The following is a 24,502-nucleotide window of genomic DNA, read 5'->3' on the forward strand; positions in this document are numbered from 1 at the left end:
TTGGAATGGCACAGAGCAAACTGCTACTAACTTTGTCAAGAAACTAAATCAGAATGATTTGAATCTTGTATTTACTGCCAATTATAGCAGAAAGACAATTGATTTTCTTGACATATCTGTGACCATCAATGGCTCCATCATTGAAACTACTTTACACCGTAAGAAAACGGCAGGCAATAGCATACTGAGGGCCAACAGCTCACATCCCCGCAACCTGATACAAAGCATCCCCTATGGGGAATTGCTAAGGGCCAAAAGGAACTGTAGTACAACAGAATCATTTGAAGCTGAAAAGCAATTGATGTGTGACAGATTCAGGGAACGTGGGTATAACAGTAAAACCATTCAAAGTGCATGTGAAAGAGCTGACAAAATGGCTAGAAATGATCTGCTGTATACTTCCAAAGAATCGGAAAGCAGTAAAAATGTAAGATTCATTACCACCTACTGTGGGCAAGCCAATGAGATAAGAACTATATTCAACAAGCATTGGCATGTCTTATTGAATGATGAACACCTCAAGTCTGATTTGGCAAGTAATCCACAGATTACTTTCAGAAAAAGCAGATCCCTCAAAGACGAACTTAGCCACAATCATGTTACACTCACTAGAAACATCACTACCAGAACGGGATATAAATGCTGTAGAAGGTGTAAAGCATGCAGGGCGAGTGTCAATTGTGAGAAACTAGTGGTTCCAACTACGGGAAAGGAATTCTATATCAGAAAATACCTGACCTGTGACACCACACATTGCGTGTACATTTTAATCTGTCCATGCAATAAGTGGTATGTTGGAAGTAGTAAACACACAGCCACGAAAAGAGTTTTGGAACATCTGCGTGCAATTAAGAACAAAACTAAAACATACCCTGTTGCTCGACATTTCCAGACACACCACTTTAGTGATGAAACAAAACTTCGCATGGTGGTGATTGACAAAATTGATTTGGGAATGAGAGGGGGAAATCAAGAACTCTCTCTGAGAAAACTTGAATCTACCTATATCATTGATTTCGAATGTACTATACCCGGTGGCCTGAACTCTAATGAAGAACTTGCAATACATTTACAGTAAAAGTAGAAGCGGCATTGAAACTTGTTAGTAATGTCTTCCAGTAATTTTAACCTTCTTTTTTCTTTCAGATTGTTAGAACATGTTTGGCAGAGTAGACTTGGTGTGAAGAACTTTTTCTGTTGAAAGAAAAACAACATCTATTATGGATGCCCACTGGGGCCAGACTTAACATTTCTTGTTGATACACACTTCTGATATTGATTGCCTTGGATTACCCAGCGGGGCTTTAGATATGTATGTGGCGCTTTGGCCCACTTGGGCGCTATATCTTTATTCCGACCATCAATATCTATTTATATATTGCTGTATATTGGGACTTGCCCACTTGGGCAGAATGCTGGGTCTGCATTGAATATTAGATGTAAATCTGTTTTTCTAGAATGTATGTAGATGTGTTTCATTGCTACTACTCTAGCGTTTAAGACATACCAAGATGGCCGACACAGTTACTTCTGTGTTGAGCACACCTGCCGAACAGTCCTTTTTCTATGTTAATTGCACTGGTTTGTAGATTTAAATTGAAGTTTGTGTGGCGAGATGGTAAGCGTGATCAAGGCTTAATCGCCGAAACGCGTTGTTATTGCCATTAAATCTATATTTTTTGCACAGAAGAAGTGTCCGGGCTATCATTTCTGACAGATGTGATTGGCGAAAAGAATTTATTGGGACTGCTGGTGCCCGGCTCGGACCGCCCGCTGACAGTGCTTCTCCACCACCAGCACTCGTGAAGGGGATATATATATATATATATATATATATATATATATATATATAAATATGTTGTATGCAATTTTTATATGTTGGTCTAAATGTACAGTGTGATTTAGTGTCGTTTTGTCCATATGCTTTTTCAGCCCTGACGAAGTTCCAGCTGTGGAACGAACACGTTGGTTGATGTCTAATTTTAAAATTTGAACTACAATAAAAGATACTTTTGGACACACTTTGAGCTCACAGACTTTTTTCTGGTGCACCTTCCCTTTCATACGAAGCAAGGAACTCTTGTACATAGAGGGCTATTGCTGCAGGGCCATCACTGTATGCTGGTTTAGGCCATTGTGGCAGGCGAATGTGGAGTGAGAGAAGAGACCATAGGGATTCAGTAATCCTGGGTATTTTGTGGGCTGCATTGCAATGACACTCGCAAAGGCACCAAAGGAATTGGTCACTTCAGATGCAGCAAGAGGTACGCAATCTCGAAGGTGCGCAAAGTTAAAGGCGATAAGTAATAGTTGTATAACGCTCCGGTTACACAATCTTTAACTAAAATGGTATGCTGTCATCCAGTGCTTTAAATGGAAAAAGAAAAGTGCCTGTACTCACCAAATTGATTGAGGATCTGGTAGGGGCGTTCCTGGGGGCGTGGCTTCTAGGCAGGTATTTAACAATAGTGGCATTTTCTTATTCAATGCAAAAGCCTCCTAGTGTCCCACGGCTAAGTTCCTTCATAAGTGCAGGGCGTAATTGGTATTTTTTGTAGTTTCATATAGTGCAAACTTGGCAAAAGGGCATTAAAGCTTTTTACTTGAGAAGCAGAAGTTTTACATGAAAACATACTTTTTTGTTTTTATGGCACGGGGAGATTGCCCAGCATAACAGGATTGGATTTCATTTCCCGGTGCCATAAAAACAAAATAAAGTATGCTTTCGTGTAGAACGTGCACTTCTCATTTAAAGTGCTTTAATACCACCTGCCAAGTGTGCGCTATATATAACTGCAAAAAAGTACAAATTGCGCACTGTACGCATGAGCCAAACTTGGCCAAAGGCATTGGGCGCTCTGACAGTCAGTGGCGAGTGTAGTCCAGCGCTGCAGCCTTACACTCTAACTGGCAGCGCAAAAGTTGCAAAGTGAGGAGCTCTGTCCGTCAGGCCACATCTCCTTACTCCTATCACGCTGTCAGTTAAGAGTGTAAGGCAGCAGCAGCAGCAACCTAGCACAGGAATACGCTCACTAGTGACTATCAGAGCACCTCACAGACACGTTCCATCTGACTGTATTTAGCAGCACCTGCGCTGCATGTACCCATACCCCAGAGCCTGACCCCAACATGCCTCTAGGAATACTGGTACTCTCTTGACACAAGGAGGAGTACCGGTACTCTAGGGGAGAAAACTGAGAAGTGCCGGTACTCAGTACCGGTGAGTACCGGCCCATTTAAAGCACTGCTGTCATCTCAATGTTGTTGTTTCCTCTGAGTCCCAAGCACTGTTTTGCTGTAATGTAAGCGATTGCATGAGATGTGATTACAATTAGGAACCGTAGATAAATGCTATGCTACTCATTATTTTGCTATGTGTCCCATGTAATGTATTTGTGGTACTCAGCGAATGCGTAATCTGTGATGATGGCTGTTTTAATTGTTATTATTATGCAGATGATTTGGTGTTCTCTATGTGCCAAGTACTTGTTTTATATAACTGAACAGACTATGCAATTTGGCGATAACATTTATGCAACTCATGCATGAGGCAATTGCAATGCAGTTAGGTGGTTTGGGGACTCCCAGTGTTGCCCGTTAAAGACGTTCATGCATGTAGGGCCCGATAACACAGTCTGTGAGATGCTCTGCGACGTAAGATGCTTATTTTGCTATGTGTCCCAAAAACAATATTTACCTAACCCACACAAACACATGATCTGTGATAATTGCGGCCCTACGTAGCCCAATGACTCAGTTTTGCTCTATGTGCCGTGTATGATATTCCCAGTAAGTATCCACCAATAGGACTTATGGTGAAAGTTACTCTACTATACAAGATGCCTTGGAATTTCCAATTAGCAAAGATGATAATATGCTGTATCATCACTAAAAACACTCTTGCATACAGGTAATGTCTGTTTAAGGTTGCACCGCCAAGAACGATGCTGCACCACAAGAAATTTAAATGAGATACTTAACCTGCTAATGAGGTCGCTAGTACAACCAAAAGGTCAAGTGTGGAAGAAGGGCTTGTGTTGAGGTTCAACGCCAAGAGCAATGCTGCATCACGAGCTGTCGCTGGTACAATCAGACGTTTGTAGTTGACTAGGTCCAGTAGGATGCTAGGTCCCATGGAACATCGAGCTAGTTTCAATGTCTGTCCAATTTATCGCATTAACACCACCCATCAGTAATTGTGCGTGTTGACTAGTAACTCAAATATCAGGCATTGGTTTAATTTAAACAGCTGCCAGGGATATGAGTGCAGCTGTAGATCACGCATAGATAAATATGTTTCTTATCTCCAGTAATGCTTATCTGGTAGAAACAGGATCTCATCTGTAGGGGCGTCGAGCGACTCCACAGCGGATGTGACGTCCAGGGAGTCCATATAAGCCCTCCCAAGAAAGGGATCTTGAAGGAAATAAGACAAGCAGTTCCCAGAGCAGGGAGGATGGGTGGGTCATTAAGGAAGCTAGTTTTCTACCCAAGTTCTTATTTTATAGAGGGTGTTTTACTTGTATTGTGCAGATGCACCTTTTCCTTGAATCATGTTCTAAGGGGACCATCTTTTGTATGCCTTATACACATTTTTGAATCTGTTTCTGGCACTTAGTATCCCTTATAGGTACTTCAGCTTATCTGCCTCTGAAAATATAGTGCTGGGGCATTCCGCCTTGCACCAGCTGGCAACACCATCCCTGGGAGAGGGGCTGCGTATTGAACTCACAAAAGATCCCTGGGATGGTGTTGCTTGGGTATCTAATTCTAAGAGTAGGACTCTGCAGCTAGTTGTCTCTATCAGATGAATAAGTGACTTATCTTCAGTAATGCCTTATCTGGTAGAGACAAGATCTAACCGCAGATTCCTGAACAATCCACCCACCCTCCCTACTCTGCGAACTGCTTGTCTTATTTCCTACAGGATCCCTTTCTTGGTGAGGGTTAATATGGGCTCCGTGGACCATGTCCCTCAGAAGGAAAACACAAAGGGGCTCCACAGAGAGCAAAGGGAGGGTGCCTGAGCTAGGCGGCACCTCTGGCATTGCCCTCAACACCAAGCAGTGTCATTGCGGCGTCGGGAGAGGAAAGTGGTTTTGCGTCAACTGCCGCCGGAGTCTGCTGATTGGATACCGACGCTGAAGGTGAAAACCCCAAATGGCTGTGTCCCTACGCCAAAACGGATTTGATAATGGAATCAGAAAGCCTAAGAGTTTAGGTTTCTGCACCCTGTGTCTGACACTACCCAGCCTCCCTTGCAGGAAAGTTGGTTGACTGAGCTGTGTGAAGGTAGTGGCTTATGCCCACATGCATCAAACTGAATTGCATTTGCAAACGGTGCGAATCGCAAATTTCGGCCGTTTGCGAATGCAATTCATTGATTTGGGATGCATTAAGATTTTTTGCTTTTTTCGCAATTTAAGAAATCGCAATTTATTTGCGATTTCTTAAATTGCGATTGCATTTAAGAAATTGCAATTTAGCGATTTCTTAAATGCAATGCATGATTTTTTTTAAATTGCTAAATCGCAAATAGGAAGTGGTAAATTAACATGAAGTTATACTTCATGGTAATTTGCGAAAACTTTCAAAAATGCACAAAAGTGCATTTTTGAAAGTTTCATTTTACACACACACATGCCCTTGGGGCATGTGTGTGTGTAAAAAGTACTTAAAGGTACATTTCAGGGGTGCAGGGGGGGGTCCTTTGGACCCCCCCCTTCACCCTTGAAATTGCATTCTCATTTTGCGATTCCTTAATTGCGATTCGCAAATTGTGAATCGCAATTAAGGAAAATTAAGAAATCGCAAAACAAATTGCGATTTCTTAATGCATAGCCGTTTGCGAATTCTTAATTGCGATTCCTTAATTTTCGCAATTAAGAATTCGCAAACGGGAACATTAATGCATGTGGTCGTTAGAGTCTTCCTCAGGCCTCTCCCCCCCCCCTCGGGTTTGGTCTTGAAGGCAAGCTCTGCCTTGGCTGACATGCTGAGGCATGTTTCCGTGATTTTGTATTTGACGCTCCCTTCTGTGGAAATGACTACTGATCCCATTTTTGACGTCCTCCATCAGGGCCAAACCTTTTTAACAACATTTTGTTGGGGGCTTGGGCTAAACTTTATAGAAGAGCCTCTGTTGAATGGTCTATTTCGCACAATTTCCTGCCCCCAATGATCCTGCCTATCTCATACAGTATCCTACTACTCATCACAGTTTGGTGGTACAGCCTCCCACGATTCCGACTCTCTTCGTAATGTCCCTCATGCCGGAGATTCTAGGAGACTAGACACTTGTGGCAGGCATAGTTTCTCCTCCACCAGTTCTGCACTTCGATCCATCAATAAGTCTTGCGTTCTCTGACATTGGTCCCATGCATTGTGGGAGTCATTGACACGTTTGTTGGATTCAGTTCCAGAATTCACCCTGGAGAAACTAGCCCAATTAATAAGAGATGGGCAGCAAGCAGCTAAATTGATCATCCATTGCGGTATGGATACCACTGATTCGGTGAGTCGGGCCATGGCCTCTTCTATGTCATTACGTCATCGCTCTTGGCTGTGCACCTCTGGTTTTTCGAAGGCTGATCAGGCCACCTTGATTGAGATTCCTTTTTGGGTTTCGCCTGCCGAAGGCTGCGCTCTGCGCAGCTTTTTGGCGCAGGTGAAATCCTATGTTGACCATAAGGACTTCGGGAACGTCCCCCGGCTCTCATTGGCTAGCTCCATAAATGGAGGCTAGCCATTGGGTGCCGGATCTGTCCGTCAAGGCCGGACCAGATTCGGGGGCGTTCCCGAGATTTTTTCCCAGGGCGGAGTTACGTTTTTTTCCGTTCCCTCCCCTTTCCCGCCGTCCGTGTCCTCTCCCGCACCCCTCCCGCCGTCCGTGTCCTCTCCCGCCCCCTCCCGCCGTCCGTGTCCTTTCCCGCCCCCCTCCCGCCGTTCGTGTCCTCTCCCGCCCCCCTCCCGCCGTTCGTGTCCTCTCCCGCCCCCCTCCCGCCGTTCGTGTCCTCTCCCGCCCCCCTCCCGCCCCCTGTGTCCTCGTAGGTGCTTGTTTTTAAGTATGCAGATCATCAAGTAGACAGCAGCACTCCTGCCCCCGGACGTGCTCTGGAGATGCTGTCTGCCGATGGACAGCACGGCACGGGTCCCTTTGCCTCGGTTCCTCATACCGAAGGTGGGCAGCATACGGTTAACGACCTCCACCTCACACTGCGGCTTCATGATGCCTCCAGACAAACAGCGGCACTATCATCCTAATACCGCCGTTCACTCAACTCCACAACACTCAAGAAAGAGGCGAGCCAATCGGAAAGTCGCTCTCCAGTCCCCGTGTGCAGCGCGGGGCGGCATTTCCGGAGGAAGCTGAGTCTGTAAGGTTCGGTACAACAGAGACCAAGGAAGAGTGTAGCTTGTCATACAGCGACCAATCTGTTCTTAATGTGTTTTTTGGCACAAGCAACGGTTACATACCAAAGACTAAATGAACGCAGTTTGTACATATCAGTGGATTTTGAAGCGAGAGTGTCTATTTTGTGTTATATTTAAAGTAATTTAACGTCGATCAACATCATAATATGGCGGTTATTTGCAAAAAATGAAAGGAAAGCTGACACGCATTTTTAAGGTTAAGATCTGTGCTCAAAACTCAGCCTAATACATTGAATGGAATGTTGTTTGAAACTACAGGAAGTTACTACTCGCGCTGTCCAATGGGACTGACGCAAAGGGGTTGATAATGTGACGCTTGACTCCGCCTCTTCCTTTTCGCGATCTGTGAAAGAACAAGATGGGTCAACAGCAGCTTTACTGGAGTCACCCGAGGAAGTTCGGACAGGGTTCCCGATCTTGGTTAGTCGGTAGTGGGCGGTTGGAACTACGGGCTTTCTTTGGTGCAAACAACATCCAATTGTTTTTTCAGACTCAGTAATGTCGGGGGGATTGCTACGGAGGGTGCAGCAATACTCACCCGCGTGTGGCAACTTAATGGCAGCAGACTGCGCGGTCCGTGAGGTTTGAGCGGACGTTCTCCCAGTGCCGCTCGTCCGGGCGACACTGAAAGAACTGACCCTCCAGCCCCCAGGCTACATATGTTACCGCTATTTGATCCTCCCAACCATTGCCCGGTTTCATCACCACGTACAGTACTCGCTGTTTAGTTGCTTTCTTCCCATCCGTCATATGCATCCAAACTATTTCACAGAGCACACTTACTGGCTACATGTCATTTTTGACGTCCAGTGCACTACAAAAAGTAGTTTAACTAAACCGGCTGTCAAACAAATACATGCAAGAGCGCTATTCATTCAAGGTTGCGATGTAAAGTGAGCCTTTGTATTGTAAGACCTGCAGTGATTTCAAGAGGTACCAGGTGAACGCCCCTCTTGTATTTAGTTGTTCCACTTTCAATATTTGTGTACGGCAAAGCGTACTTTGCGGTGCATTTAGTAGACAAGGTTCTAATCTAGCATATTTAGGTTTTCGGATTCTGAACAGTTTAGGTTTTTGTTGGAAAGTTGTTGCTCGTCATTTTTGACTTTGACTTGATGGCAGCATGCATCTGAATCAAACCTGAGATGAGCGTAACACTACGGTAACTCAATGTGCAGAGTGGAGAGAGTGCAGAGTGGAGAGAGTGCAGAGTGGAGAGAGTGCAGAGTGGAGAGAGTGCAGAGTGGAGAGAGTGCAGAGTGGAGAGAGTGCAGAGTGGAGAGAGTGCAGAGTGGAGAGAGTGGAGAGTGGAGAGAGTGGAGAGTGGAGAGAGTGGAGAGTGGAGAGAGTGGAGAGAGTGCAGAGTGGAGAGAGTGCAGAGTGGAGAGAGTGCAGAGTGGAGAGAGTGCAGAGTGGAGAGAGTGGAGAGTGGAGAGAGTGGAGAGAGTGCAGAGTGGAGAGAGTGCAGAGTGGAGAGAGTGCAGAGTGGAGAGAGTGCAGAGTGGAGAGAGTGGAGAGAGTGCAGAGTGGAGAGAGTGCAGAGTGGAGAGAGTGCAGAGTGGAGAGAGTGCAGAGTGGAGGCAGAGTGGAGAGAGGGCGCGCAAGCAAAGCGGGTGCTAGAGATTAAGCTAATGGCAATGTAAATGACAATGCCATTTATTTATCTGTTTTCAAAACCAACACATAAATACAAATTTTGTCATTTACAATGCCAATAGCTCTAACTTTTCCAAAGGCGAAACCATTGCATTGTAAATGCTTGTTTGATAGTGCTTGTCTATTCGGTACAGTGCCGATTCTGCTCTGCGGGTGGAGCAGATTCTCAACTCTACCATCTGCTTCCCTAGTTCTCCCATACTAGGTTTGTACGGAGAAAGTGCTTTTTGGATTTACATATGAGCCATTCCAGGGCGGAGCCCTTAGGCTTTTCTTTTCCTATTCCCTTTCCTTCTATGGGTGACACCAGGTGAGGTGTGCCTGCCATCTGCAGGTACTTTTATTCTTCTTATACTGTCGATAACAGGTTATGGTTTCCGTTATCTAGGGCATTTTAGTGCTATATGCACTCACATGTTTGGGATCATGTGATGACCTTTGACTATCAGTGTTTTAATTGACTCTGTGTGTTTTAACTTACTCCATCTTAAACGTTAGACATAATTTTTTTTGCACTTTCATTTTGAACTGTGATTTCATTTTGTGTCTCCTTACAACTTTAGAGTAGAATTGTTTACTTTCTCCTCAGCACCGAGCAAAACAGCCTTGCTTGGAACAGAACATGTGGGATATGCCATGTAATAAGACCACCAACGATTGGGCGCCATGTCGCAGGGATGTGCCCCTGGGTACGCAAAGGAATTAAATACACGCGTCAGGATAGGCGCTAGAATGGCACTAGAAAGCGGCAGAATACCCATCTGGGCCGGGTGATTTTGCGGGTTTCAGACGGGAAATGGCTGCTATGATTTCATCTATGCGAATGTCCCCATCTAAGGATGCCGGTTGGTCCGGGGTTAGAAGTGTCGTCCGTGCCGCTTGGAGGTATAGGGTTCAAGCTGTGGGGTCTAGGGTTTGGTTTCAATAAAGATGGGAATACAAATCTTTGAAGACCTTCGATATATCTTTATCCTCTATTTTCAGATTGCCCTCCATTGTGCGAATTGAATGGACCCTTTGTTCCTATCGCTTGGCTCGCAGCTTACTAGCTAGGCGACGGCCACATTTGTCCCCCCCTATGTAATAGAAGTGGTACAAACAGAGAGCGGAATACTCCGCTCTGTCTCTGTATGTGGCCACCAGCAGGAAGCGGGTGTTAGACAGCTGACGCCACACTCTCGGGGCACCTGTGCGTTGATGCGCTCTTTGATCTGTTTTATTAGGTCTTCATGTTTTTCCTTGCGATTTTTATTCCCCGCCGCTGCGATCGCTATGAACTCCCCCCATATCACTGCCTTGAGCGTCTCCCATAAAATAGCCGGTGCTATCTCCGGGGTGTCGTGTGTTAAATAATCTTTGAGCGCCTTCTGAATCTGTGTTATGACCTCCTTGTGGTATAGCATGGCGTCGCGCTAGTGTCTGGGGGGGCGACGGAGGGAGGGACATTGTGATTATGAACGTCCCACTGTCTGAGAGCGCCGCTGTGTGTATTTCTGTGGCCATTGTGAGCATCTGTACACCCTTTGTGCCCAGAAAGTAGTCTAGCCTGGTGTAAGTCTTCTGTGCATTGGAGTAATAAGAATATTCCCTGAAGTGTGGGTGAGTATCCCTCCATAGATCCTTTAGCCCCAAGCCCCTCCACCATGTGTGGCCCTCTGTCTCTGAGCTGATCTGTCAAGAGAGGTATCAAACACCAGATTAAGGTCCCCTCCCAATAGCACCAGGATATCATCTGTCTTCAGTGCCCCTTCAAGCGCGTTATACAGGAACTCCCCCTGTCCCTCATTGGGGCCTACATTGTGCCAATCACCAGGGTCCTGCCAGCTAGGGTGAAATGGTATATGAGTAGCCTGCCTCTAATTTCATCTATTTTCTGTTCCACCTTACCCCGGTGTCATATAGTTATGCTTTGCCTATATGCTGTGTTAAGTTAGCATGAGCTAATTAGAAGTTTAAATGCCATTTTACCTTTCTGCTGCTTCTGCACACGACACATAATTGTTGTTTTTGCTTTGAGCCTAGTAGAGCTTTTTGATTCACACGAGAATGATATGTTATTACTCTGATATCAGCTTTGCTTAGTGAGCTGTGTCTGTACAGTGAGTGCTGAAGCCTTCAAGGATAACTCGACACAGTGGTTGTTGTGAGGTCTGATCTTCGCACCTTCCTAGACATGACAGACATGCAGCGGCAGCCACATTCTGGCTTTAGGCACGTTTTATATTGCCTTGCAGAGAGCACGCAAAACACACTTGATGGTGCTTCGCATGCAGAGAGCTGGTGGAAGATGATGTGATCCCTTACCACTAGGATCTTGAGGTATGGGGCCCCCCTGCTAAAACCAATTGAGACCTTCTTAGATATAATATAATATACTACATAGGGAGGGTGAGAATTAGGCGTTGTTTAACCCTATTCATTTGAGCATATTAGCATGCTGTCACCTTTTGTATTCTATGGACTAGTAACAATGCTGATTACTTTGCCTCTTATAATATGTTTGCTTGTATTAGCTAAGATACTGCGTTTGAGAACACTGCATTAGTAAATAAATATTTCAAATATGCATGCGTCCTCATTTACTCCTTGTTCTGGATTGAAATGATTGTATAACGAAAGAGTGTTCATGTGTTCCACGTTACCTGAGGTGTACTAAGTCCATGTTCTGGTTTTTCTAAGCATTGGGAGTTTGCAATGACCAATGAGACACTGTAGCTAGTCTGGTAGGGGATTTTGGGTACTAAGGTGGGTTTTGGTACACCCTAATTCACTGAGGTCCTAAGTATCTATGCACAGTTCTGTAGGAGAACGGAATCCCTGCAACATGGCGCCCAATCGTTGGTGGTCTTATTACATGACACTTGAGTAGTACATCGTTCATTCCTTAACACCTTCACTATTGTTTCCGGTTAACGGTGGTGTCGGGCAAACCTACCTATATTTGTATAGGTCTTTTCAAGCTTGAATCTTTCTAAACGGTTTCCTTGAATTACTACCCAGTTGTGCTACAAAGTTTGCTTTGCTCCTCTTTTACTTTCTGTGTCGGTATGGCCGCGGTAGACATTCCGCAGCATAGTCGCATTGCGGTGCGTAACCATTTGCTGCAGTATAATGTTACCGTGGATGGCATGGCCGTGATAATGGTGGTGAGTGCAGAGGTGGCTTACCCTTACGAAATTTTTTACTCATGGGTGACCTTCCCGGCTGTGGACGTAACTACAGGTGTGTTCCATACGTACACTCCCACTGCTGTGGCGAATGAATATACTCCGTATAGAGCACAGTAAGTACCTATAGATACTTGGCAGCATCGCGTGTGGTTTGGTGGCGCCCTCCCTCACTCTTTGAAAGCTCCGAGGTTAGGTCCTTTGTCCATTCTGGGCGCAAATTGGCCTGTTTTGGCTGGATTTATACCTCATCCTCAACACGGGGCATGTACCGTGGTTGAATTAAGACAACTACATGTAGTCGCAATTAACGTGAATAGGTCGTTAGTACAATACCTAACCCGTAATCTCCCAGGCGGGGCCCCAGGTGGTGCGGCGCCTCCTGCCGGACAGGGCGGCGTGAAGCTCAGTCCTGTGATGGTCAACGCTGTGATGGGCAAGCGTCCCCAAGATAAGGATGACTTTCCTTTCTGGCTTGCCGAAATGTTTGACCAGCTTGAGGCAGTATTTCCTAACACGACTCCTGGTGAAAAACACAGAATTCTGACAATCAGCTTACCTAAAGACTTGGCCCCTGAAATCGGTGACTGTGAGACCTGGGGTAGAACATTTGCAGCAGTCTATGCGAGGTGTTACGGCACTCCGTCTATGGCTGTCCTACCAACGGTCCTTAAGCGTGTTCAGGATGAGCACGGACCTGAGGCTGCGGTTGAATTGGGTATGCGCCTATGTGGCACCTTTGATGTGGTTTGCGATCTCATTCTTGCGAATGTCAAGGGGGATGCAGTGAACTTCCAGGTAGCCAATGCTTTGCATGCGCTTCCCGAGGCCGAGAAACCCGACAGTTAGCGAGGATTATTGTGGCAGCTTATAAAACCGTGGGCCGCAATAGTAGGGGTCTTAAGCCTTTTTCTCTTAAAGAGAAAGCCCAACCCCAAGGGCAGAAGTCAGATACTGACGTCCAGCCCAAGACCAAAAAACTAAATTGGCCTAGAAAACGAAAACAGGGACAGCAACAACAACGGAAACAGGAGTCTCGTCCTGTGTCTCCTTTGCCTGCGCCCCCAGAACGTGTTTATGACTTGCGCGATCGCGCGAAGATAAAATCACCTGATCGATTTCAGGTTTCTGATCAACGCTCTCCTCGTTCTTTTCAAGAGTCATCGGCCTCGTCGACCGGTGGTGGAGGAGGAGGCGGCAGGGGACAGGGTGGCCAGCAAGGGCGTGACCAGCCTCGCCCGAAAGACAGTGCAGAAAAGCAGGACGGCTCAACACCGAAAAGACCCCAGTCTCAAAAGAAGAAGGTCGTCGCTTTGACAGCGAGATATGCCACAGATAGTGAGAACGCGGCTTCGGAATCTGACATGGGCTCTGACCTTGCTGGACAGCGCGGCCGAGATTACCATAATACGGGAGGCCCTGCGTCCACTACTGAAGGTGACAGCGACTGACCGTTATGTTGTAGTAGAAACAGCTGACACTAGAGTTGCACCCCCTGATAGACTTTATGAAATTGTCCTTTTAATCGAAGGTGACATACAGCGTACCGTAAAGGGGATATTTTGGGAAAATCTTACAACTACCTATGACATTTTGTTAGCGGAGGCTGACTGGCCCCCACCTTTTGTTCTGGCAGCTCCGAGAGGGGAGGAGGTTATCCTCCCTAGCTTCGCGCACACAGTCTCGTAGGGGCATGCGCTGAATTTTGCAGAAGAGTGGGCTAAGGCTCTAGCGCCGGCTCTGTACCATACACACTGTGGTTGGGATAAGTTTTCTCCACACCACGAAATACCTTTGCGGTCTCAGCCACAGCCTCAACCTCAATATCCCATACGACTTGAAGCGAAAACTTCTGTTGTGGAAATCCTTGACCAATTGGAATATCAGGGAGTCATTGAAACGTGTGTCACCTATGAATAACCCTCTTTTTACTGTGACCAAGCCTGACGGTTCATATCGTTTGGTATTGGATTACCGGCATTTAAACTTGCATTGCCGTACCTGTGCAGTACAGAATATGCACGGCTCTGCCTTAGTGGATAGTCTTGTGCGTAAGCGTTTTAAAACCACGCTTGACATTTCCAACGGTTTTTATGCCCACCATTTGGGTGGTCTGAGTTCCCAATGGACCTCCTTTACTTGCGGCAGTGTGCAAAAACAATTTCGGCGTTTACCGATGGGCTATAAAAACAGCCCGAGGGTATTTGTTGCCCGCATTGTATCTCTCTTGGAGAGAATCGACCCTGATGCATGCTCGTATGTGGATGACATTTATCTCGCAGACGACGAACTTTGGGAGCTTCTGTGTCGAATTGACCGCTTAATTTGTAGCTTTGCCGACTTCGGTTACAAATTCAACTTTGCAAATTCACACATTGCAGAGTACACAGTGTTGTTCCTGGGCTATGAGCTCAACGATGAAGGTCGATGATTAGCACCTCACTTCTTGGAGAAATGCGCACACTTGTGCGCTCCAACAACTCTAAAGAAATTACAGTCTTTGCTGGGTTTTTTTCATTTCGGAAGGACATACATTTCGGAATATGCCCAGCGTATCAAGCCTTTGTATGCTTTGATGCAACCTACTTTTACCAAATCATGCTGGCTGCCTGAGCACTCAGCAGTTCTGCAATCTTTGCAGGCTGAACTGCTCGCTTCTAAATACTGACTGACTCGTGACAACCACACCAACCTGGTGATAAGAATCATCCCTGGGACGGTGGGTTTTACTTACCTGACTTTTAATGAAGGAGACACAGTACCCATAGCCTACAAGTCACACTTGTACACTTCGGCTGAAATGCGATTTTCCACTGTGGAGAAAGTTTTAACGGCTGTGCAGATGGCGATTCTTAAGGAACGTGCTCTGTCACGGGGAAAACGCATGTTGGTTGTTACCCCGTGTACTGCTTTGGAGGCAGTTACAAAAGCCAGTGTACCAAATTCTAAAGCTTTGCACCCTCGGTGGATACAATGGGCTGCTTCATTGACGTCCCCGGATGTCACATTTATCTTTGATGCCTCCTTACGGTCGCAGGAGTTTTTGCAATATGAATTTATTCATTCTGCACCTTTGGCTATGCGGCCTTTGGAGGATTTCCATTGCATCATTTACACTGATGGTTCGGCGCAGGTTGCGCATGGCTCTAAACACGCCTACGTTTCCGCATGTGCCATTGTGGTCGGTGCCATGGTGAACGATGAGTTCAAGTCCAGAGTCGTGCACACGCAGACTCTTGTGGACTGCCCCGCACAATTGGCAGAGCTTCGTGCTCTGATGCTTGCATTGGAGTACGCAGACCCTAGTGTGACGACTCTTATTGTGAGTGATTCTTACTACTGTGTCCAGTCTTACAATGAAAACTTGTTCTTTTGGATTCAGAATACCTTTTGTGATTCCAAGGGTAGCACAATAAAACATAAAATGATCTGGGTCCGAGTGGCTGAGCTTAAAGAGCAGTTGCCACTTGTGTTTGTAATTCATACTCTCGGCCATCAGCGTGTTGGAGTTCATGCTGTTGGTAACTCCTTGCTGATGAGGCAGCAAAATCAGCGGTATCAACATATTTAGTTGCAGCAGTTACACGGTCCAAAAGTAAGATTGATGATGATATCTTGGCTGCTTTTGCGACAACTGAGAAGGGAGGTAAATATCCTACGGGGTTCCCATCGAAGTACTCATTCCACTTAAGTCCCGATCAGGTTCCTTATGTGAAAATTCCTGACATTGGGGAGAGATTGATTCCCAACTCGGATCGCAGACATACATTGATCACAGCGGCCCATGAAGGTGTTGCGTCTGCGCATCCGGGCGTTTCAGCCACTGTATCTCAATTGCAACAGCGTTTCTGGTGGCGGGGACTGTACAAACAGACGCGTGATTATGTCCTTCAAAGTGACATTTGCCAGCAGATTAAGCCTTCGACTGCTGCGCGTCCGCCCCAGACACAGTTGTACATATCTCATAAACCACTAGGTTGTGTTTATTTAGATCACTGCGGTCCTCTTTCTTCTGGTACTGCATATAAGTATATCTTAGTCGCAGTTGATTCATGCACACGCTTTGTATGGGTGTGGCCCCACCGCAGCACTGATTCACAGACTGTCATAAGAGATTTGCGTGTCTTTGTCGGGATTTTTGCCTGTGGTACCTTCCATTCGGATCATGGTCCGGCTTCCGCCTCTAAGGCGTATAAGGATGCCATGATTCCGATGGGGGTCCAAGTCAAGTTTTCGTCTCCCTACAGACCTAAGGGTAATAGTGTAGTGGAACGAATGAACCGTGACTTAAAGCAATCACTGACAGCTCGAGTTATAGGCAATGGCAGGAACTGGCTGGCCCATCTCAATGGCGTGCAGCATGCTCTTAATAATCTCCCTAGAAGGTCTCTGGGTGGGCGGACCCCATACGAAATTCTGTTTGGTATCAAGATGTATGTACCGGACCTTGACGGTCTAGACTCGGTAGCTGGCGTTACCTTCTTTGACGTAGATGAACATTGCAATGTTTTACAGACTCTACAAAAGACAAGAGACAGTCTTGCAAAGGAACATTTGCCCTCCACTTCGGATGATGCATTGCAGATCCCGGTAGTTGGCTGGCTACCCCAAGTTGGTGAATTGGTTCGAGAGAAGATCGACAACAAGAAATAATTTGGTCCCTCTTACCATGCTCCAGTTCCTGTACTTGGTGTGAAGGGCACAAGAACAGTCATTTTACCACCACTTCCAGGTCGTAAGGAAAACAGGTATATCTCAATTGACAATGTCAAGATACACAGAGCGGCCAATTCTTCTTAGTATCACACCGGCAGTCTCCTGTCCTTCGATTGTGAGAAATTCTGTATTGGCCACTGCTTCAAATCCAGAACCAGAGGTGGCCATCGAGATGCCTGCTATTTCTAGTCCTTTATTGAGTTCCTTGCCTGGTACTCAACTTGATGAAACTGACTACACTTACCCAACTGACTTGTCGATGCCTGATTTGCAAACTCGTTTGGCCACAGAATCAAGATTTTCATTTGACACTGTTTCACATACATCAAGAAAGCCCTCACGTTTTGCAATTTATACAAGTTTATTTAAAAAACATTTTTTGATTCCCCCTTGGACATATATTTGGTTGGTACTTTTTTCAATTTACCTTTTGATGTCAATTGGTTTTGTGTTTTATTTTTTCCGAATCATCAATGGACACTATGTCGAAGAGAGAACATGCATTCGACATCTGAATGGAACTTTGGCACCCCTTTCCTCATCGCATTCAGCACACAGACTGAAAAGAGACTTGGCGTTTCTTAACATCACTGCTTGGCCTGTCCTTGATGGGATTGTATGGGATGCTGTTAAATTTCAAATCCATGGCCCTACTGAGGTTGTTAATGTCCCTAATGTGCTCAGAGTGAACATGGGGGATGTGGTAAAACAAAACATACGTTCTGATGATTGGGAAATTCAGGCCGTAGAGGCATTGCTTTCTGATTTGAAATATTATGCTGCCTTTGATGCTGAAGATTTGTACTTGGAATCTGCCTATTATGGGGATTTATTTTTCTTCCAACATTTTGGCAACCATTACTTACATAAAACTAATTCCAGAAGGAGTACTGTAAATTATACACAGTGGGAGCATTGCCCAGCTCCTTTACAAGGCAGTTTGAGTACTTTTTTGAAAAAGTACACCTATTTGACTGACTTTAATCAGTCCAATCCTGCTTCGTTTTATTTTAAAATGACAGAAAAGTCCATGTCCAAGGTTAGAATTACCGATACTAAGTTATTGTACTCGAAGTCCTTTCTAGACCAGCTAGCGGTTGGAGGTTACGAGTTGTGGAAGGAAACGGTTGACCTTAAATCTGTTTGGGGTTCTAAAAGTTGGCAGGTACAAGGCCCTGAGGCTTTGCACCGTGCATGTCTCATCCCGAATCATATGTTGTTTTTAAATTCTACCATTTCTCAAACAACATGCTTTGGATTGGCTACTTCTAAAAAATTAAATACTCCTTCCATCCCTGATTTAGAAGAATATTCAGGTTGGGATAATAATACACAATTTTCCATTAGGGAATTGCAAGCTCCATTGGGAAATTCGACCTTTAACATTTCCAGTTTGGATCCGAAAGGTTGGCTGGTGTGACACAGAGGTGCTGATTCATGCCAACGTCATTTTCTGGGTTTAGCTGATGGATTTACACAAGTCAGGGCTGATCCCCGTTTTGAGACTGACCATTCTGTCATCACTTATTCAGTAGGCAAATTATGTCAGAATTGGCTCAAACATTCTACCTTGGCATTGGTTAAACTGCATCTATCTAAGCTGACTGATGATGTTGATTTAAATGATTTCATAAAAGGCCCGGCTAGTGGTAGATCGAAAAGATAGATATATGCGATGTATAATGAAATCAGGAAAACTTCGCAGATTGAGGCGGCTACCCGCCTTAGAGCTATTGATCAGGCTAACTTAGAAAAAGTGCTTGCAGTTGTAGATAACAGCATTAACACGCTTTCGTCTCGCATTTACACATTGGATAATATTGTGTCATCTGTTGTTGAAATTGTGCAGGATGAGGTGTCTGTGTTGCACCATGGTCAAAATCGATTGCGTTCCATTATGCAGTTTGCATGGACCTTGCAGACACTTAAGGCCGGAAAAGTGCCTTGGAATTACATGAATGTCTCCTCTCTCTTTGCCCCTTTTAATTTGACTGATAAGCATCGTTTGCTTTCAATGAGGGATGCATCTTTTTCCATGTTACACATTGAAAGATTGGAGTCTTTACCGTTCTCTGTGGCAGAGGCCACTGCTGCAACGTGGCTTATCCACGGGTTAATTACTTTACCATTTGCTTTATTTAAATTTACAAATTGTATGCAATATTTTGCTATTGGTCGATACGAGCCCTTAGGTAGTTCATATCTCCATGAAGCCTGGCCACTTCCTTTTACATACAGATGCCTTAGAGAAGGGAAAGAAGTTTATCTCAAAGGTGAAGAGTGCACAGAAACACCAGATCACTCATTAATGTGTAGACATATCCATTTACACAGCTCTTGCAACCAAGAACAGCCTAATTTAGCCTGCGTTTTGAAATGTACTCCCGTTCCCGCAATCGTCCCCACATTCACGTTACTGGCAAACGGCAGCTATTTACTTTTAAATAATGAAGATTGTTGTGGGTTAATAAAAGGCATCGCTTATGTGGTTACAGTCAGTGAACGTGTGGTTTGCTGTAAAAATGTTTTGTATCCACCCCCGCATGGGAACTCGGATGTTTCCATCTAGCCGAGAATTCCAACCTTGAAGGCAGAGTTCAATGGAATGAGTAGAATAAGAGCCCTGTTGTCACAAAAAGAAGTTGCCCTGACTTCGGCTCGTGAAACATTTGTCCTTCACGTAGCTAACACCCGCACAGAGGTGCAAGCTTTATTAAATACTGACCTACCATTGCATTTCAGTGAACTGATTCACACTATCTTCAACGCGTCCTCCACTTCGGGGCTTGCGCATTTTTTTAAAGTTGTTAGCAGCGGTCTTGTGACTTCATTTGAAAAGATTTTCGGAGTTATTCCTGCCTTTTTCCATTCAATCTTTTCCAGCTTATTTGGTGGATTTCCCGTTTTACTGGCGCTGGCTGCTGGCGTTCTGGTGATTTTTTGTTTTATTAAAAATGGATGCCCGATCTGTGTTACAAGACGCGCAGTACCGACTGGCACTGTTTCGCAACAGGATGCTTGAATACTATGGCACGCTGCCGCTCGCCACCTTAAGTGCAGCGTATGGATTATCGTTTCGATTTTCCTATTTCACTTGTGTCCAGCCTGTCTTTCATTGCCTGAGCTGCGATTTCGACAGGGCCCTGGATTTGTGTCTCTGCAAAATGGTATCTCCTGACGTGGATTTTAATCAACTGGTGAGTCCCTTAGTTGCTCATGAGTTGCTTTGTTCTGACAAAAGGATTATGGCCTTGGCAGCGATGCATGGAGCAATGGGTCGTTGGAATATATTCGCAGTGGCGCAAGATTTCTTGGCACACAGCTTCATTGAGAACCCACCGAGTTGTCCTCTGATGGTGCTAGAGGCTCCGGTAATTGAAGAGCATGTGTGTTCTTTCCCATTATTAAATTGGATGGCTGAATTGTTTTCGGATGATAACAGTGACTTCCTATTAGAAGCTGTTGCTGCTTATTTTTCGTATTCGGTCCTGGCCTGAGCGCATTCGAGGCCTTTGATGACATTAGATTTTTCGTGATAAATTTTAACATTTATGAATAACTTTTTGAGTCCCAGACCTATTGACTTGAAATTAAAGTGAACACTAAATTGTCATGATGAAAAAAATTTTGGGGCCTGACGAAAATATTTTTCTCACTATCTCAAGTTTGAACTGGCTGATCGTTCTTGAACTCTGCTTTCATTAATGAGCCCCTTTGGTTATCTTCTTATCCGTGCTCGGATCATGGGGGGATGTCATATAGTTATACTTTGCTATATGTTGTGTTAAGTTAGCATGAGCTAATTAGAAGTTTAAACGCCATTTTACCTTTCTGCTGCGCCTGCACACGACACATAATTGTTGTTTTTGCTTTGAGCCTAGTAGAGCTTTTTGATTCACACGAGAATGATATGTTATTACTCTGATATCATCTTTGCTTAGTGAGCTGTGTCTGTACAGTGAGTGCTGAAGCCTTCAAGGATAACTTGACACAGTGGTTGTTGTGAGGTCTGATCTTCGCACCTTCCTAGACATAACATACATGCAGCGGCAGCCAAATTCTGGCTTTAGGCACGTTTTATATTGCCTTGCAGAGAGCACGCAAAACACACTTGATGGTGCTTCGCATGCAGAGAGCTGGTGGAAGATGATGTGATCCCTTACCACTAGGATCTTGAGGTATGGGGCCGCCCTGCTAAAACCCATTGAGACCTTCTTAGATATAATATAATATACTACATAGGGAGTGTGAGAATTAGACGTTGTTTAACCCTATTCATTTTAGCATATTAGCATGCTGTCACCTTTTGTATTCTATGGACTAGTAACAATGCTGATTACTTTGCTTCTTATAATATGTTTGCTTGTATTAGCTAAGATACTGCGTTTGAGAACACTGCATTAGTAAATAAATATTTCAAATATGCACCCGTCCTCATTTACTCCTTGTTCTGGATTGAAATGATTGTATAACGAAAGAGTGTTCATGTGTTCCACGTTACCTGAGGTGTACTAAGTCCATGTTCTGTTTTGTCTAAGCATTGGGAGTTTGCAATGACCAATGAGACACTATAGCTAGTCTGGTAGGGGATTTTGGGTACTAAGGTGGGTTTTGTTACACCCTAATTCACTGAGGTCCTAAGTCTCTATGCACAGTTCTGTAGGAGAATGGTATCCCTGCGACACCGGAAGGAGTTTGCCGCTAGTATGGCCACCCCAGCTGTCTTAGATGAGGATGAGGAAAAGAATTGCTGGGGAAATACCCTAGACTTAAGGAGAGAGCAGTCCCCCACGAGTAGGTGAGTCTCCTGCAAGAGGCAGATGTCCGCCCTTGAGTTCTCTAAATATGCAAGTACTGCCCTGCGTTTAATCAGGTTATTAAGACCTTGCACATTTAGTGTGAGGATTCTAAGAGGGATGTCCGTCATCACTGGCGTAGCTAGGGGGGGTGCGGGCGGTCCGCCCCAGGCGGCACTATTTTGGTGGAGGTGGCCGCGCGGCACTGGTGGCCTGTTGCGGCGGTCTTTATAATTTATTTGGGGACACTCACTGACATTACTGTCAGTCAGTACAGTAGTGTCAGTGCCCCCAAATAAATTATAAAGGCCACTGCAACGGGCCACCAGTGCTACGCGCGCGGCCCCGTTTGAAGTGCAAGCACCCCTGTTTGCAACTGCTTCCTGCAGCGCACACATCACCACCGAGCGTAGTGGTGGCAGTGTGGTGCGCGACCGGACCGAGGTCAGAGGGGAAAGACTCCAATCAGCCAATGAGCTCTCTCAGCTCAGAGATCCAGCCGACGAGCCCTCCTCTTCGTATGGTGCAGGCAATCGAACGGAGGCGCGCAAGGGTCTGTATTGGTACAGCAGTCTTTGATTATTGCTGCCTCGACGTACCGCGTTTGTTATGGTTGCTTGTGGGTCCATCCCAGGGCCCACTGGAGGACCAGAGCCAACCCCTTGAGGAACTTCTACAGTGCATCACAGGTATCTCCACAGTTGTTTGCTTGGAACGTCTGAAGACAGGAAAGAAAGGAGAGGAGCAGACAGGTAAGTCCACCCGCAAGCGTGTTGAAAATTATGCAAATGGCAGTTTTGCCCCTCAATACCACACGTGATGGTTGGCGCCTGAAAGGATACAATCATCCATTAACATGGGTCCCAGTATGCTATTTTCTAGTTTTCTTTACCATTAAGGCATGTTCGAGATTTACCATAATATGGATCGGTAATCCCACAAACATCCTTTTATTTCTAAGACATGTCACAATCATGAGTGTAAAATCTGAACATTTTGGGGGAGCAACAGTGTGGAGATTTTAGTAGCAAAGCATGTATTGTGGTATTGATAATGCATTGTTGGGGAAAGCTAATACTACCTGGAATCTGAAAGCACTGATAAGGAATTAGAAGAGGAAGATCATGTGTACCTCAACACTGATAAGACCCTTCTGTGGTAAGGCCATACTGCTGAGGTCCTGTAGCAAAGTGACGGTGCTGGTAAGGCAAGTTGGCTGGGCGTGGGCTTCTCAAGGAATGCGAACACATCAGTTAAGAAGCTGGCACTGTTGATAGGCCTGGATGCTTTTGTGGATGGTGATGCTGTAACTTTGTTTTTGCTATAGTGGCTTGCTGCTGTGGTGGGCCACCAGTGCGACTCTCAATTAATGCAGGCTGGTGCTGGTTGGTGACAAGATAGTGACATCTTAAAAATCTCCCTTGACTTGAATTGAACTTAGCTGTTGCACACACTCCAACTTAGATTGGCACCAAGCAGTAGGCACTAGGAGTTTGGCAGGAACTCTCTGGCTGCAATGGTGTGGGTCTGACTGTTGAGACTGGTGTGACTCTGTTCTAAGGCCAGGCTATATGTGTACCACCCTGAGTTCTTCATTGTATTATTGTACCTCAAGTTAGAGCACATCATGTTTGTGCACATCCCCACTGATTTAATGTGGGGACCATGATGTTTGAACAAAAATGGGCCTCTGTTAACTTAATCCAGAGGTCCTAAGGGATATGAGAGGGTATATGGAGTATGTCCTCCCTAACAAATACTTTATAACAACAAATACTCCAAAGGAGACCTACTCTGAGACCCACTGGATCAATGTAGGTAAAAAACATGAATAGGGTGAGATTAAACATAAACTCCCTAGGGGTGTGTATGATATGCTACCCATATCTATGTAATGGGAGGGGGCAACACTAGTTGTTTTTAGTTACCCTCACACACCCTAGTGGTGTCATGCTTCATCATCGGGTCACCCAGACTCCTATAGGTCGGGGTGGGCTCAACCACAGTGTTGGGAAGCTCTTGTGATAGTGAAGGCAAATGAATATATCCCTTTATTCATGGGTCTGGTTGGGTTATTAAAAATGAAGTAAAAATGGGTCTTACAAGGATTTTTATGGTCCTATGACCCTAGTGATGTGCCGACATGTTTCAGTCCTAAGGTGGCCATAAAGGTCCCGGACTTTCTTCAGGGCAAGAATAAGTTACCCCCTTAAGTGTGGGGATATTAAAGTGGGGGAATTCCCTACTCTATTAATGTAGCGAGGGAAGAGTAGCTTCTCCTCGTGTTAATGTATTGATAGTGTTATGAGATGCCAGGCTCCATCTGCGGAAAAAATTATGGCAGAAAACATATTATCAGATATAGACATTCTCCATATTATTATCTAAAATCCCACACGTGGAACACTGACTTCACAGTGAGCATGCTAGTCTAGTGGAGAGCAAAAGTACTCTCATTCTATGTCACTAAATCTTTTATATAGTGGCATTTCCAAGTGGTGACACCCAATGATTAGTGTCAAATATCACACGCTATTATATTCAAAGGATGTGACATTGTGAAGTGAAATACCAAAACAGTGGTCGTAGTCTCAATTGCAGTAAAAATTCCATAAAATCACACACATACATGTTCAAAACATCGTGTTTACCTTTCTTCACATCTGCACATTCATGCATGTCATGCAACTGTTAAACCTTCCATAGTGACACTTACCCAAATTACGTTGGGCG

Source organism: Lissotriton helveticus, chromosome 8 (assembly GCF_964261635.1).
Source record: "Lissotriton helveticus chromosome 8, aLisHel1.1, whole genome shotgun sequence".
Classification (NCBI taxonomy): Eukaryota; Metazoa; Chordata; class Amphibia; order Caudata; family Salamandridae; genus Lissotriton; species Lissotriton helveticus.